At 35.9% G+C, this 18214-nt stretch overlaps 2 long non-coding RNA genes across 4 annotated transcripts; one reads left to right on the top strand and one right to left on the bottom strand.

Moving 5' to 3' along the window:
- Positions 1–5676: 5676 nt before the first annotated feature.
- LOC145796964 (uncharacterized) lies at positions 5677–6770 on the bottom strand. Its single transcript, XR_014337782.1, has 2 exons — positions 6709–6770; positions 5677–5991 (listed from the first exon to the last, which is right to left on the bottom strand). It is a non-coding gene; the product is annotated as an uncharacterized LOC145796964 (long non-coding RNA).
- A 2933-nt stretch (positions 6771–9703) lies between these two features.
- On the top strand, positions 9704–16967 carry LOC114267566 (uncharacterized). 3 transcript variants are annotated; one of them, XR_014337780.1, is made up of 5 exons: positions 9704–11089; positions 13226–13623; positions 13758–13881; positions 14805–15542; positions 16494–16967. It is a non-coding gene; the product is annotated as an uncharacterized LOC114267566 (long non-coding RNA). The 3 variants fall into 3 exon arrangements; XR_014337779.1 differs by lacking the exon at positions 16494–16967 and having other exon boundaries at positions 9704–9873; positions 10954–11089; positions 14805–15072; XR_014337781.1 differs by lacking the exon at positions 16494–16967 and having other exon boundaries at positions 9710–9873; positions 10960–11089; positions 14805–15072.
- Positions 16968–18214: the final 1247 nt, after the last annotated feature.

Genomic DNA, 18214 nt, shown 5'->3' with positions numbered 1-18214 from the left:
ATCCCCACAAGGCGATCTACAGCCGCCCTGGCTGGGCCTTCTTCTCCCTCCAGCCGCCCAGACACTGCGCGAGCGTGGTAGATAGCACTCGTCAGTCTGGCCCCTTCTCCTTGGGGCACAGGGCCCCCATTAGGCTGTTGCTCCATCACTTCCTTAGGGTCAGCTGACCCACTCTCCAATTGCATCTTGGGATCGAGGGCGCTTATGTGCCCTTCTTCCTCTAGGACCCCTTGACTCTTTTCCCCCTGCGCCTCTGGGGCAACCACCATTTCTGGGGTCACCACCGTTCCCTTCTCCCCTGCTTCCTCCGCCATAGGGGTGTCTTCTCCACCAACCCTTGCCTTCTTCAATCTAGGCGCATCTATAGCCCCCTCAGGGGCACTCATTTTCTTCTTCTTTTTCTTCTTTTTCAGAGCCTTCCCCTCCTTGTTCGCCCTTTCCTTCACCGGATCAACTGGGAGCGGTCGTGGCTTAAAACTGCCCAAGTCCTTTTTCTCCAAAGGCTTAGGGCGTGGTCGGATCCGCTCCCTCGCGATCGGCTTCGGAGTTGGCCCTAGTTGGGTCTCCTTGTACTTGTCCGCTCGCGCGAACAGTCTCCTCTCCACCTCCCCCTCCGCCTTCCTCTGTGCTTCCAGCTCTTCCCTGGCGGGGTCCTCCCCCAATGGTTGCAGCCCCAATTTCAGGGCGAACAATGTTGAAGGCAGGACCAACTCGTCCCACCTCAACCCTTTCTCTTCTCTCCATTCCCTCACCCTTTTTACTCGATCCTCAGCCGCCTTGTCCAACTTGGGCTCCACTGATTTGGTTGGCACTTTTCACGTAGTGCGAACTCCAGTCCCAGCGTTTGCAGTCACGAAGAACCATTTGGGCCTCCATCCCTTCACCGAGGATGGAAGCCCCGCCATCAAACCTCGCCCCACTACTGCTTGCAATGTCACCAATGTCTCCTGCTGCCCAGAGGCCTTGTAGCACAAGAAGAACTCGTCCGCAGTCATGGCCATTCCTCCGGTCGCTTGCTGCCAGGAACTCGCACATGCCATCAATATTTTCCAGGCGTTCGGCATCAACTGCCCTGGCGCCGCTTCCAACTTCTTCAGCACATTCACCACCACTTCAGGCAGGGAAAGCCTCAAATCTCCTCGCAATGCCTCTTCGTACAGACTGAATTCACTCGGTCGTACATCCGATGCCCTCTCCGTGGAAGTAGGCAGCCTCAGCCCTATCTCCAAGGGAATTTGGTACTTCTCCCTTATCCCCTCCAACTCCTCCGTGGTCAGTACAGATCTATCCGCCTTAATGTGCCAATGATCCGGCTCCACCTGACTAATCGGTCTCGCTGCCGAAATTATTGTCCTGGGGCGAACTTGCTCAGCTTGATTTGCCCTTTCCACCCCCCTACGCTCCGTACGGTATTGCTCTGCCAAGCCCACCGCATCGTCATCCCCTAGTGGATCAACCCTGGTGTTTGCAGCTTCTTCTTGGGCCATTTTTGTGGTGTGTCTGCGAATAGCTTCAAATGCGGGCACAAGGAATTTCAAAAAATGTCGCAAGGGTGTATCACTTGCAACGAAGGAGTCTACACTTGGAATGTTTTGATTTTTCGAAAAAAGGTAGATAAAACGTATAATCCCAAAAGTCCGAGGCTTGCCTGTATTCCAGGGGTCACAATTAATTTTTGCCAGTTTGAAAAATTTTCAACCATCCGTCAAAACTGTCTTTTCAACACCCATTATGACCTATCGTTTCACTTCTGGCCCAACGCTTAACCTCCCCCACCACGAGATGCTGCCACGTCTACGACCACGATTCACTGCCCCCTTCCCCTACCCTATCTTTTCCACTTCAAGTTATCACGTGACCCACCGCCTCTCGAGCCCCGCACCCCGCCACCTCACACTTCGCGGTCCGCCCTCCTCATGGTCGGTTCCTCCACTCGGCTACCCTTCATGGTCGGCCCTCCTCATGGTCGGTTCCTTCACTCGGTTACCCCTCGCGGTCGGCCTTCCTCATGGTCGGTCCCTCCACTCGGCTACCCATCGCGGTCGGCCCTTCTCATGGTCGGCCCTCTTCATGGTCGGTCCCTCCACTCGGTTACCCTACGCGGTCGGCCCTTCTCATGGTCGGTCCCTCTACTCGGTTACCCTTCGCGGTCGGCCCTCCTCACGGTCGGTCCCTCCACTCGGTTACCCTTCGCGGTAGGTCCCTCCACTCGGCCACTTCTGGTCGGTCATTCCTTTCACTCGACCTTTAACCTCCATCTTCCTCATTATTCCCTTCGTTGGGCTAAAGCTGCACTTGGGAATGGGGGACTACTGATGTAAGTAGGCCCGTAAAGGCCATAACCCACTATGAACAACCCAAGCCTACCACTTAAGGCCCAATACATAACCGAACTGATAAGGCCCAGCATAGTTGGAAGTCAACATGACATGAAGGACCAATGATATTCAGACACGTGGTAGGTAAAGGGTAAGCCACATCAGTAGACAAAGATCTGCAAAGTTATTGCCACTGCACATCGCCATAAATGCAGCCCCTCACAGCATTTATTACGACAACACCTCTCCATCGAAACAGCACGCCCTCACCCTGAACAAGGTGAGCTACAGCATAGACTTTTGGCCAAGGTAACAGGTCAAAAAGGACAATAAAATGATTACCAAAAGATCTAATCAGACGTTGAAGACAAGAAGAAGGTTAAGCTTTCTATCTCTAATCTATCTCTACAATCTACTTCTCTTCCTAACTTGCTCGTCGGAGGGTTCGCTGGGGGACTTCCCGTTTCCCATTGGACTTTTGTGCAGGTTCCTCCGTGGGCTTGGTCATACGGACGTAGGCTTGAGGAGCGTGGATCAGTCCGACTCGTTCCACTTGGAACGAACTGCACCATCAGATATGAAAGTACATAATTCTAATTAAATGTATGTTTTGCATTATTGGTCGTAAAATTAAACATTTCGTCAATTTTGTTTTATAGAATGGCCATTAAAATTTGATTCAAATAACAAGATTTGGGATTTATTACACTTTCTATTCTTAAACTATCGGTTAATTGTCTACTTAGTTCCTGAACTATCATTTGAGTTTACTTAATCCCAAACGTATATAAATTAAAATTTATTTAGTCTCTATACTATCAATTAAATTTATTAAGACCTTAAAATGTTTAATTCAAACCTGTTTAGTCCTTGAAAAGATTATAAAAATAAAATATATGTACATAAATATTATAAATTAAGTTAAAATTTATTTCAGAAAAATCTTAAATTTCTATTTTGTCCTTAAAAAATGTTTTATTTCACTGTATGTTTAAATTAGTATTAGAGATTGGTTTATCATTCTTGCCAATAAAATTATATGAGTTTTAGACATACTGAAAAAGTAAAATTAGACAATTTAAATAATAACATTTTGCTTTGAATTGTAATAGAACAAAATAATATATTAAGTAAGTTATAAAAAGAATTCAGCGAAAAGTTTAAAAATAATCAATTAGAAATTATAAGCGAAATCCGGTATATAATACTAGATAAAAGCAAGTAATAAGTAGTCATTGTAGAAAGTACTTAGGCCTATTTTGGGAAGACTAAATAAGTACACTTTTTGACTTTTTATGAAATATGGGTTGGGTTTGGGTTGGGTTACACTTTTTGACTTTTTATGAAATATGGGTTGGGTTTGGGTTGGGTTTGAAGTGATGTGTTAGAGAGGTGATGTGACTTAAATAAGATGATGTGACTTAAATAGGATAGTGACTTTTTGACTTTTTGTCTTTTTTCAATCATGTCAAAATATTGCAAATAAATTAAATTGCTCTTGTAAAGAAAATTCACCATAAAAAGTGACACTCACTTTCGAATACAGAATAAAATTTTAAGATTTTTTTGAAATAAAATTTTAGATAGATAGGGTCTTTTAGTAATTTATAATACTTATGCGTTTATATTTTACTTTTGTAATCTTTTTAAGGATTAAATTAGTTTGAATTAAATAATTTAGGTACTTAGGCCTCATTTGGCAAGTGGCTATTTTAGCTAAAAAGTCAAAAAAATTATTAAAAAAATCAAAAAGTCAACAACTCATACCAAATGGTCAAAGATTCTCTTTTCTCTTTACTTTTTGCACATCTTTTCGTAAAAAACTAAAAAGTCATCCCAAATATACTAATTTTTTTTACATCACATTTTAGCTAAAAAGTCAAAAAGTTACTAAAAAAACCTGTTCCCAAACGAGGCCTTAATAGATTCAATCAATTGTTTAGAAACTAAATAGACTTTAATATATATACTTTAGGGACTAAGTAAACTCAATCGATAATTCAGGGATTAAATAAACAATTTAACGATAGTTTAAGGATAAAAATTGTAATAAACCCTAAAATTCGTAATCAAACAACCTAACGTGAGTTTTATGAAATAATAATATTAATTGCGAGAAAATAAAAATAATCACATGAATTATGTAGATCCCAACACTGTTATGTAACGTAATTATGGATTATCACGTGTATGACAGTTATCAAATCTTCATCAAACATTATATTAGTGTTATATTATACAAAATTAATCAAGAAATAAAATTTTATCGATATAGGAGTTCTAAACAACTAAAGATTATTTGAGATAGGACTAATGAAACATTCAAATTATTTATTAGACAAATCAGTTGAATATTATAAATAGACGACACACCATAAATTGTGATATACCACTTCTCTCTATAAATGAGTCAATTAAATATTTTTATAATAGAAAAAGCATTATCGTGCAAATAGCAATGCGAGACATTCTAAACATCCTCGTTAGATTCTTTCATCAAGATTTTTCTTTCCTCACCCACTAATCACATGCTATAATTCGTTGAATTAAACAACCCCGTAAATCTTGTGGGGGTGGGTGGGAGGTGTTTGGCAGCGCCAAGAATCAAAAGATTACGTATAGGGTAGGTTAAGCCACACCGCAGCCCACGCCTAAACCCACACCAACAAAAACTTGGACGGCCAACCACTTTATTTTATTTTTCTTTATTTTTTTTACGAGTAATTATTCATAATTTTAAATTTGAAATTCTAACAATGGCTTTAATGATGTAACATAGAGCCAAAAAAAAGAAAGACACATACATCAAATCGTTTATGATTAGAGCCCACTGACACATAAGTAGAGCTCTACTTTAGTGCTCTTAAACATTTTTGTTTTTTTATTTGTTAGTGCAAATATAAGAGAGACACAATCACCAATGAATATTTTTTATTAGTGAAAAGTCTATTCTTCATAAAATAATTTAGTGAGAAGTTCTTTTATTTGTTTTAAAAGGTTTTTTTTTTTTATCCCTTAATTTATTTGTTGACTTTTTTCTGTTTAATTTTTTTGACTATCTGTTCAAATTATTTTCTCTGTATTCGAACTATTTTTCATATGTTCAAATTTTTTAACTACCTCTTTAATTTTGTTCCCTTATCTATTCAAATATATGCCTAAATTTTATTATTTGTCCAAATATTTTCCTACATGTCCATTTTTGTTTATATTTTTTGGTTCAAATTTTTATTTGCTCTACTATCTGTTCAATTTTTCTTGTCTATTAAATAACAATTTCTTAACGATTAAGATAACAAATTTAATTTTTAATATCTGTTGAAATTCTCCACACAGATATACATAGAGATAACACAGATACAACACAAATATAATTATCTATTATAATCACCACCATCATCATCAACAACATAACAAGGTAGATAAAAAAAAATAAAAAATAAATAAATAAATGGTTAAAACTACCCTGCGAAAATGAACCAAAATCATCAGGTGAAAATCCACTTAATTCCGAAGTGGGAATTTGGAGAGGCATTTCCTTGGAAAAAGAAATTACACTGTCGAAAGTTGAATTTGGAAAAGTGTTTTCGGTTTAGATCTGCACCGTCGGCTGCCGCGACTAGATCTAGGTGAAAGAGGGTGTGTGTCACGATCCAACCCCTGGTGTTTAGGACTAAATTCACAACTAATTAATTAACTTTAATTTTAATAAATTAAAAATTAAATTAGTAAATAAATAATCAAAATACTCAATAACTTTTTTTATAATAAATAAATAAACATTCATCAGGTCTTTTATTTATTTTATTGATGATCAGACAATTATTACAAAAATACAACATGTCCGCATTAAGTCATGTGCTAACCCAACTACACGAGGTTACCACTTAAGTGAGAAATATTATATCAAGAGTATAGAGTACAAGATTATCATGGATAATTATTTAAGTTAAAACATTGTACATTATTTAATTGGAGTTAATCAATAGTTTAAATAGCAGAGATGAATTTCAGAATATAAATAGAATAGTCATAACCATGGTACAGAAGGAAAATTAGAACAGAGGTCACCGAAGTGAAAATCAAAACAGAGATCAATAGATTCATGGCACACAGAAAACCACAAAGTGACCAATTAGAGTCCAATGATTATTTAAGTCCCGCAAGGTATGAGACTCTAGTGGTGGTTCTCACAAAAATAAATGTTTATATACTCATTGTCCAATAATTTCTAAAATTTAAACAATCATATCCATGAGTTTTAATTTAAATAAATAGGGTTGATAAAATAATTAATGTAATTAAAATATTAATATAATTTATAATATATAAATTATATAAAATAATTTATGATAACTCAAGATGTACATAAAAGTATAATATTACTAACCTTAATATTGATCCGTAATTTTACTCCCGTTTACCGCACCCAACCTCCCATATTTTCCTTCCTTCCAACTTATCAGCCCTTGTTCCCTATTTATACCGAGGCAAGCCGTGGCATCAATCCATGAGGATGCCAGATTATGACACGTTGCTTAAGACACATCCTTATTCATTAGGCCAAGTCTTTATCCATAAGACTTAACACTTATCTCCAATATTTGCTTAGCTTGAGGTTTCATTTCAATTTGGCCCAATTTTTTATTTAATTTTATTTTGGCCAAATTCCTAAACTAATTATATACCATCTTTTTTATATGACACAATGACCCCCTAATTAAATTACATTTTAGCACATATAACTATTAAATTAAACATATATATATATATATATGTATATATATATATATTGTTGATATTAACATGGTGTTAAAATTAATTAATCATTTGGGGTGTCACATTTCTCTCTTCCTAAATAGAAGTTTGTCCCCAAACTTCTCGTACCTTGGTTTTCAAGTAGGTGTGGGTATTTGGCCCGCATTTGATTTTCAGTTTTCCAAATTGCTTTTTCGACACGATAATTTCTCCACAAGACTTTTACAAGAGATATAGTCTTGTTTCGAAGAACTTGATCACGATGATCGAAAATCTGTACGAGTTGTTCTTCATAAGAGAGATCTTCTTGAACTTTCAAGTTTCTCATAATTGACTACATGCTTTGAATCTCGAAGATATCGTCGAAGTATCGAAATGTGAAATACATTGTGGACATTAGGCAATTCAGGTGGTAGTGCAAGATGATATGCCACAGGACCAATTCTTTCTAGCATTTTGAATGGCCCGATGTAATGTGGATTTAACTTTCCTCGCTTTCCAAATCGGATAACCCCTCTTGTTGGTGAGATCTTTAGGAAAACATGATCTCTTATTTGAAATTCCAAGTCCCGTCTCCGTGTGTTTGCACAACTTTTTTGGCAACTTTGGGCAATGCAAATTCGCTGTTAGATGGGTGGGATTTTATCACTCGTTATTTGCACGATTTCAACGCCCAACAACTTTTTGTCTCCGATTTCTACCCAACACAAAGGTGATTGACACTTCCTTCCATACAGTGCTTTGTATGGTGCCATTCCAATGCTTGCTTGGTAATTGTTGTTATAGGCAAATTCCACTAAAGGTATGTGTTCATCCCAGTTACCTTTTAGGTCTAGTACACGTACCCGTAACATGTCTTCCAAGATCTGAATTGTCCTTTCGGATTACCCATCAGTTTGCAGTGGTAGGCGATACTAAACATTAGTGTGGTTCTAAAAGCTTCTTGCAATTCACTACAACAAAAAGAGTTTTTGGAGATGAAAACTAATGACGAAAATAATTTTTTTCACGAAAGACGTACCTTTTAGTGAAAAAATAATATTTTGTCTCCAAATATACCATTTTTAGAGAGAAAAATAAAATTTCGTCACCAATCTACCTACATAATAAAAAATTAGGTAACGAAATTATTTTTCGTCATTATTTTTATTTTTTTCGTCTCCAAAAATTTTTCCCGCCATTAAAAAATTTGGAGGGAATTGTGCCGCCAATTAGTGACAAAAAATTTCGTCTCCATTAAAAATATTATTAGTAATGATAAATATTTTGTCACCAAATATTTCAATGTACAAAACTACGTAGTTTTGTGTTTTGAAGAGAAAATCTATTCCTCACCAAATCCATTCTCTTGACCCAAATAATCTATTGCTCTTTCATTTCACACACACAGGCACCATGAACAACTTGAATGATTTTAATTTGGAGAAAAAATATGGAAAATATAATGATTAACATCTGAGGCGAATTACACTAACAATCCCTATAGTTTGAGACTCGTGTCATTTTGGTGTAACGATCCCGCCACATATAACATTTTGCAATTAATTAATTAAGGTGATTTGATTTTAATTAGTTATTATCACTACAACAATTTACACTTTTGGTGATCAAATTTGGCGACTAAAACAAATTTAGTCGCCAAAAGTGTAATAATAGGTGACTAAAAAAATGATTGGTCGGCCTTAATTTGGGTTTTAAGCAACTCAATTTTTTTAGTCTTGGTATATTAATTTTTGCTAACTAAAAAAAATTTAGTCGCCAAAAATGTAACAATAGGCGACAAAAAAAAACTATTGGTCAGTATTAGTTTAGGGTTTAGGCTACTAAATATTTTTTTACTCGAGATGTATTAATTTTTCCCGACCAAATAATTAACATAATTTCGTGCAAGTTTAATTTAGTTTTCAGCGACCAAAAAATTGGTCACTAAATATCTATTTTAGTGACCAAAAAATTTAGTCGGCAATGATATTACATTACTAGCGACCAAAATTTTTTTCGGTGATAGTTGATGTTTTCGCTACTAAAATAATATCAGTCGTCATATATTAATATTTTCCAAACCAAAATTTAAGCTTCGTTTAGCATTGGCTAATATAGCCAACTTTTTTGTGTTGGAGCTTTTTTAGTCTCGTTTGGTTTGGATTTTTTGACTTTTGTGAGAGAAAAAATATAATGATTATGGGTTGAATATGATATTTTAACTTATTAACTTATTTTATAATTTGTACTTTTTTTAGCCCCAAAATGATTGCCAAACCAGGCTTAGTCTCCAAATCTGTATAAAATTTTAGTGGGAAATATTTCATATTGGCGCCCAATTTTTTGCCCAAATCTCTTTAGGGCTCGTTTGGTTTGATTTTCTGAAAAAAATTTGGGAAATTTTCTCTACAAATAAGTTTTCAAAAATAATCAAACCAAACAAATTTTCCCAAAAAAATTTCCCAAAACTTGTAAACCAAACAAGTTTTCCAAACAAATCTCTCTCTTACACACATCAAATCAATCACTTTTTTCAAAACTCTATCTCAAAATAATTTTCCAAAACATCTTTTAAAAAAAACCAAACCAAACATGTTTTCGTACTTTTTATCTCTAAAACACATCTCTCAAACACAAACCAAACATTGCACGGTTTTTCCTCTCTCTCTCTCTCTCTCTCTCACACATACACACACAGAATCAATCGCCACCGCCCTCATCTCACCGTCGTACACAACCATAGTGTTCGTCAATTTTCCACCGTCGAACATCGCCACCGCAGCTCACCATTGTCTCACCTCCCATCGACATTCAGGTTATTCTGTCCTTCTCTGTTTCTTTCTCTCCCTTCCTCTATTTCCCTATTTCACTCTAGCTCTACTTTTTTTATTTTTTCTTTTTTTTTGTTGTAGGATTTTGATTTTTGTGTTTTGAGTAAATGGGTGTTGATTTTTGTTCTAGATTTAAGATTTTTCGAACTGATTATAGAGTAAATGGGTCTCTTTGCTTCAAATCTATTTTCAAGTATTTGAATTGAAAAGTTTGGTATTGATTCTTTTGCTTTTATATATATATATATATATTTTTTTTTTGGGGGGGGGGGGGGGGGGGGGGTTAATATGTACAATCTGATAAACCACTTAAGCTTGTTTGGGGAAAATTTCTAAATGAGGTTATCTTGGTTGTTTCTTTTACGCATGATGATTAAGTTCTACCTAAAGCTTTGGTGATTACATTAATGGAGGGATAGTTGAAAGGTAGAAGATATATTTCTTTATGGGTTTGAGTGTAACACATGCATTTAGTACTAGTAAACAAAGTTTTAATCTCAATTTTCATGTTAAGAAGCCTAAAAATTGGTATGCCTGAGGAATAGATGTACTCTGGTTTTGTTGGCTTATAATAATTCACTTTACCCATAAATAAATATAAAAAAAAAATAAGCCTAAAAATTTAAATTTTCCTGTGAAATTGTTTTGAAGTGTGAAGACTTAATCATATCAAGGAGCTAATTAAATGATCTTGATAGATTTTTGTGCTTGCTTTCATGCTTATATATGTGTGTATATATATAATTATATAAACAAGTAGTTGAATGGAAAGATTTCTGTAGCAAAAAATTATGCCTTAACAAGCTGAGTTGATTATAGAATATAGTTATTTAATTTTTAGACGAGGTAATTCGCTTTCAGTTGCATTTGTTTCTAAGGGAATCATTTAGAGGGAGAAGAAAATGCACATGTTTCAACGTATCAAATTTAAGCTTTCCTAATTATTGATGTATGCATTAAGCTTGAACTTTTTTTCAAAAGAATTTGAAGTTAAACTTGTTTTCCATTCATGTATAGATAGTATATTCTATTGTCTGAAGCCACTCTTATGTTCTATTTACAAGGAAAAGGATTTTTGTGCACTAAATTGAGATTTGGAATAGCAAGTAACGACATTGCCTTCGAAATTATTTGCAAGGAGTATAGAGCGTATAGTGGTATACTATTAACTACACTGTTGGATGCATGACCTATGTTCAAGTAAGCTTACATTATTAGTCTGTCATTCTTGTGAGCCATTCTCTGTTTGTGCAATGTAAAATCAACTTTTGTGTGATAAACACTCTATCCACATGAAAGCAATTAGGGTTGTGGGCCAAAGGTTTCTCTAAAAATCTGATGAAAGACTATTGATCATAGGTGGCTAGTGTAACTTTGGTGAGTTAAAAAGCATGGCCTTGTGGATGCTATGAATTAATTTGTTGTTGTTGCCCTACTATTATGCTGACTGTGGCTCCAGCCATGCTCATTGTTGTGTTCTTTCACCTCTGTAGCAGCTTTGCTACTATGATTTCTTTTTACAGCAGCTTTGTGGTTTGATGCTGTCTATTGCCCCGGCCCAAGCCCAGACCAACCAATAAACATGATAAACATGAGAAGAAAATAGCCACCAGTGAGTAAATAAAGTAGATCAACCAAGACTATATAGGGAAAAACACTTACCACACTTGGTTGATGGCCAGATATAGGAACCAGATTATATAAAGAAGAAAATCAGATTTAGAGCTATGGCTCTATCATATGTGACAAAATCCAATAATGATGAGTGGTTTCTTAGCTCCTGGAGACTTCCTAGAACAATTCTCAAGCATTGACGTTGTCTATTTTGTTTGAGGGTTGAGTGGTGGTGAGCATATATTGAGTGAGCGTGTTGTTGAGAGAGTGAGCTGTGAGATTTATACACTACCAAGCCACCATGCCCACCTCTGCCTTCATTCCATTACCACCACCACCACCACCAAACAAAGAAAAAAATTTCTCCGAAAAACATTTTCTGAAAAAAGGTTTCCGTAGAAAATGTTCTCCACCAAAACAAATGCAGCGTTAGAAAGGATAATCTAGATTCTGAGGTACTACAGTATTATGAGTTTGTCACCATAGGTTGAAGCATTTTTAGGGCCTGCTATGCCTTCTCTAACCAATTTAATGACATTCTAGCAACAAGTTAATAAAGCATTCAAATAAGGTTAAACAAGTTAATAAGGCTAAACAAGTATGGTAAAGCATTCAAATGTACTCCATGTGAATAAGGCTAAACAAGTTAAAATAAGGCTAATGTTCTGTTTTAGTCTAATGTGAATAAGGCTAATGTGAATAAGACTAAACAAGTTAATAAAGCATTCAAAGTGTACTTATGTGAAATTCTAGATTTTTCTTCTTTCCATGCTCCACACAATTTTCATTTGTACAGAACTTCATTATTCCACTAATGTTCTGTTTTAGTCTCTTAGGAAATGAAAATGTTTTGGCCATATCCTTGGAAACAAAAGAAAATTATGTTCCTTGATTGAAAATGTGTAAATTCATCAATTTAGGAACTCCATTAGTAAGAATTTGATAAAGAAAAACATTTAAAGGGTAAAAAGGATGGGTAAATTCAACACTTACAGCCATCCATGAAGAAATAATATAAAATGAATTGGTTTGTTCAGGTGTAGTTGGATTTGAGGATTGTGAGGATTACTAAAATGTGGGTTGAGTGGTGTAAGACCATATATCTGTGGGTTTATACTAATTTTATCTTTTGCCTATCTATGTGTATCTTCTATTGCAGGTACAAGAGGGAGTATTGTGGGTTTGAGTGTTATGTGGTTCGTAAAAGTGGATTGAGTATAGTAAGACCAAAATTGTGTGTAGATTCCCCAAGTACCTACTTTTCTTGATAAGTGTGAGGCATATTTGTGGGTTGAGTGACTTAGGCATTCATTGCGTGGTGAGATTTGGTGCAGGTTTTGTATTATGTGGATATGATGTCATAGTGTACCGATTCATTTTAGTTATAATTTACAGAACTCACCAAGTTGGTGCTAGTGTCACTGTATAATTGCGTGTAAACCTGCATCATGTGCTTAAGGCGTATGATTGCTAAATTATATGTTTACTCTCACACAAATATTTGTTGTTTTGGTATCCAGAAGTTCATTCTTCAATAACTTATGAAAAAAGTTAGCTATGTAGCCTTTATGAGCCATAGTCTTATCCATAGTTGAATCTTGTTTCTGATATATGTTTTCCATGATTATGCATGAATCTACTAACAAACAAATACACCATGATTCTGATGCTGGCTTTATTAGATGGAATTTATACTTTTTCGGTTGTTGACTGGTTTTGTAGAGTTGGTTAGAACAAAGTTCGTTTTCAATGCAAAAGTCAAACGACAATGGAGATCTAGAAAGTTTGGTGCTACTTTTAAAATGTTTGAAAATTATGGAAAATGCCACATCCCTAAGTATGGAGAATCAGGTAAACTGAATATGCTTTCCCCAGTGGCCCCCTAACACAAAAAAAAAATAATAAAAAAAAATAAGAAAGAAAGAAAACACACACACACATATAGAGATTAAGTCATGGTTAAGTAAACTTGCAGTTAATTTTTGCATTATCATTTGTTTTACTTTTAGCAATTATTTTTGTGCAGAGTCATTTGCTTGAAATGAAAGGGAACCTTAACCATCAAGGTTCTCCCCGAACTTTCACAAAACTCATTATAAGTGTCATCAACATACTCTTAGGTATCTAATAGTGCTGGATGTTAACTTTTTCAATTTATTTTTGGGTTGGTCTCCAATGTCAGTAATGTCACATACATCAATTCATATTTTGCTTAATCTAGTTTACATTCTGAACAAATTGAACAAATTATAAGGTTTCAAAAGTCAGAGAAAAAACAAAGCAAGAAGATACAAAGTATCATAGTGTTTAAGGCAGAAAGGTACCATGGGAAATTTTGAGAGTGGAGAAAGTTCAGATTCTGATGGACAAGCTTCTTGGTTAGTATATTATGTTTCTATGTTAATTTAGTATAAACTTTCTTCTTCAACTAGGGTAGAATAAAAAACTACTTTGACATTTAGGCATGAAAGGTCCCAGGAAAATAGTGAAATATGCATGTAAAGGTCCTGGAAACATTACAAACACCTTGAGACGGAGCAATATAAGTTGTGCAAACTTACGGAACAAGCACGTGGCTCTCGGTTTGAAAACTACTTTGAAATTTGCACTATTCCAATGTTTAGGCATGAAAATAAGTCTTGGAGGGGGGGGGGGGGAAGCTTCAAATAGGCATGAAAAGGCTCAGGCAACATCATGAACACCTCTAGAGGAACCAATGTAAATTGTGAAAACTTATAGAACAAGTACGAGACTTCCGAAAATTTACCATTGTATTCCAAACTTATAGTAACCAATGTAAGTTATGGAAACTTACAGAACTAGCACGAGACTCCCGATTTGAAAACTAAGTAGAAAAATACACTTTTTTAACACTTGGGCTTGAGAATAGGCCATCGGGGAGCCAAAATCGTAAAACAACCACGAGAAGGCCCAGAGAACACATCGAACACCTCGAGAGGGACCAATGTAAGTTGTGGAAACTTACGAAACTAGCATGGGACTCCCGGTTTGAAAACTAAGTCAAAAAATGCACTTTTTTCAACACTTAGATTTGAAAATAGGCCATTGGGGGCCAAAATCATGAAACAACCACGAGAAGGCCCCAGAAACACCTCGAACACTTCGGGAGGGACCAATATAAGTTGTGAAAACCTATGGAACTAGCACGGGACTCCCGGTTTAAAAACTAAGTCGAAAAATGCACTTTTGGAAAAATGTTAAATTGTATATTTTATTGATAAGATAGTAATTGTTGTCCTCTTTTTTTCGTTTCGTTTCGTTTTGTTTTGTTTTGTTGCAGATTGGAGATTAGAGATGGACATGTTTGGTAATCTGGAGAGCAAGAGCTTGCTCATTTTGTATTTTTGTTAATGTTACCTTACATATATTTTGGTTACGTTGTAAAGTTTATATTTTTGTATATGGAGACATGTTTGGTGATCTGCATGTAACAACCCTCGTCACTGTTTACCGAGTAACCACCGATTACCGTTAAACTGAAACTGATTATGACTGATAATTGAACTGAATAAAATATTGAACTGACTGACTGAAATTTGAAACTGAAATGACTGAGTATATCTGTTTAATCGTAATTCTATCTGTTTGGTTATTTGATTATCTATTCGTGTCTTTGTGTTTAAACTGCTAATTGAAGGCCTTATCGGCGGCCGAACCGGAAACCGATTAGTGTTTTATGATCATCATAATTTTTGTGATTTTATGGTGTAATTACCTGAAAACTGATTAGGTATGATTAAATTAGATTAAAATGAGCTTAATTGCATAGTTGGCCTTATTTACCATTTTGCCGCATGAGTGGCCCACTTCGTGATCAACATTTGAGTCTTAGTATACACCTAGGCACACTTTTGCTCAGCTCATTCCTTGCCTTTGCCGACTAGAGAGAGGGAGATAAGGGAGAGAGTTGGATTTCATCTCATTTTGCTTGGTCTTGCTTGGAAATTAAGAGGATTGAAGTAAATTGAGGAGTTCTTTGCAAAATTGAGCTTGTACATCTTGAACTACTAGACCTAAGGTAGATTCATTGCCTCTTGTGTATGTTTTGAATTGATTCTTGCATGGTTTTGAGCAAATTGAAGTCTAGAGCCAAGTTATGGCTCTTAATGGTTGAATTTTAGCTTAATTCATGCATGCATGCCTATACTATTGAATTTTGAGTTGATTCCATGGAGAATTGTCACATGCATGGTTATGTTAAGTCCATGTTTCCATCATGTTTTTGTAAGAGTTAGCTCATTTGAGCTTGTAATTAAAGCTTTGAAGTGTTTAAATTCATGCATGTTTGCATGTTCTTCATATTCATGAAAATTGGTTTCAAATTGGATTTATTTGAAACACCCTTGGGCTTCGATTTTACAAATTGAGCTTTGAATCATGTTAAAGTATGAGTTTTGATGTGTTTTCTGGAAAATTAGCCCAAGAGGATCGAAATTTATGGTTTAAAACTTGGTTTTGAGCTTGAGGTGCAAATCTGGAATTTTCAGAATTTGGACTCACGCTCGAGCGGAGTGACTGGCGCTCGAGCGTGGAAATCGTGCTCCCAGCATTTTGTTCTGTTTTGAAGTCTGCTCGAGCGGAATAATTGACGCTCGAGCGAGACATTGTGTCTCATGCTCGAGCGGGTGTCGAGCGCCCAATCGAGCGTGATTTTTGCCTATCCAGCACTTTTGACTGTTTTGTAGAACGCTCGAGCGGGTAAGTATACGCTCGAGCGGAAACCTTTGTCTACATGTCCGCTCGAGCGGAGTAACCTTCGCTCGAGCGTGACACCTGTTTTCTGAGAAGTCTGGAAATGCTTTTAAAAGTGCATCTTTGCATCCTCATCTCATCCAAGGCATTCTTAGGCCTAGTTTAAGGCATCTTAATGAGAATATAGATGTAGGACACACCAAGGCAAATTAGGGATTAAGTTATTATCTTTCCCAACTGTGTAGCTTAGTGTGTGTTCCATCTGTAAACTGTGTAGGGTTGGCGACTGGGGACGCGCTCTAGCTTTACTGTAGCCCAGAACTCTGTGAGTAACAACTGTGTAAAGATATGTTCAAAATGATTATTTTCTGAACAATTGAACTGTACTGCTCTCTGAACTGATACTGTTAATTGAATGAATGTATGTCCTCTATTCTAAACTGTATTGTGGCATCCTTAGCAACTACTATTACTGACTGTTACTGTTACAGAGATCTCTGTCGGTTCCCTTGTTGGAACCACTACTGTTTACTGATTGATGGCCATCATTCACTGTTCGGTCTTTTAAGACCTACTGTTTTTGCTGTACTGTTATGCTAATGGATGTACCACATATGACTGTACTGACTGAACGACTGAAATACTGATTTAATGAACTGTTTTCATTATTGTAAGGACATTCATTCTTAACCCCTTTACACATTGTGTTATTCACTGGGCTTTAGCTCATTGCTCATATATATATGTAAGTGTACAGGCACCAGACCGCAGCTAGGAGCGTCGGGGTAAACTCCCGTTTTGTCGAGCCAACCTATGTGCCTCACTGCGAGGTTCTGAGCCTGTCGAGTTACGGCTTAGGTGTGTTTTTAATTTCCCCGCCTGTCTCTGTATTTGTTTTGCATAACTGTATAGACTGTTACTGTACTGTTTAATAGGGATTAGGTCCCTGACTGAATGATTGTATAAATGTACATACTGTTTTGTCTGACTGTATATATATTTGAATGAAAAGTCTTTTTGCATTCAGATCCTCACAGCTCATTGGACATTGTTTATTTACTGTATTGGCTTTCGCCAGCCCCTGTACTCTGTATTACTGTTAAGCAGGCCTTCGGTAATCTCGGATTACTGGCCGGTTATGGTGCTAAACCCATAGGGGCGGGTTTGGGTCGTGACACTGCACTTGATATTATATTTTTGTGGATATTAGGAGACGTGTTTTCTGTGGATATTAGGAGACGTGTTTTGTAATCCGCAATTGATATTATATTTTTGTAGATATTATGAGACATATTTCAACTGTGGTATGTATGAAAATGAACAAGTTTTTGTATTGATCTGTAATAGATATTTTATTAAACATGTTATTAAAATGTGCAGGGAATTTTTGGAGGAAAAAAAAATTGAAAATTGAAAATATTACCCCCATTTTTTAAAATGTTAATTATTATTAGCGACGGAATAAAAAACTGTCGTTATTAGTTTTCAAACAACTTTTCTTGACGAATAATTTTGTCACTAATGATATAGTTCCAACAAATAATTTCGTCACATTTGCTGAATATTTCGTCACCAACTTGAAATATTCGGCGACAAAATTGTTTTTGTCATTGAAGAATTTTGTTTTGTACTCATTTTAGTGACGATTTTTTTTCGTTTTTTTTAGTTTTGGCCTTAATCTATATCATTGGTAAAGATAAATTTTGTCACTAAAACCTCTATCTTAATATTTTGCGACGAAATATTTCATCACCAAAACAATTAAAAATAAAATATTATTTAATTATAGTGACGAAATGGGTGTTATAGAAGATGAAAAATTTAACATTTAGAGACAAAACTTTTCATCTCTAGAAATGAAGAATAGGTGACGAAATAATTTTTCGTCACTAGGTACTTTCTGTGACGACAAATAGACGACGAACATGGTGACAAAAATTTTTCGTCACAGATCACTTTGGTGACGAAAATTTGATATTTGGAAACAAAATCAGTCTA

The sequence above is a fragment of the Camellia sinensis genome, chromosome 8 (genome assembly GCF_055761805.1).
Source record: "Camellia sinensis isolate YWXY chromosome 8, ASM5576180v1, whole genome shotgun sequence".
Taxonomy (NCBI): domain Eukaryota; kingdom Viridiplantae; phylum Streptophyta; class Magnoliopsida; order Ericales; family Theaceae; genus Camellia; species Camellia sinensis.
The sequence above is the reverse complement of the archived record's forward strand: the minus strand, read 5'-3'. Positions and strand labels throughout refer to the sequence as shown.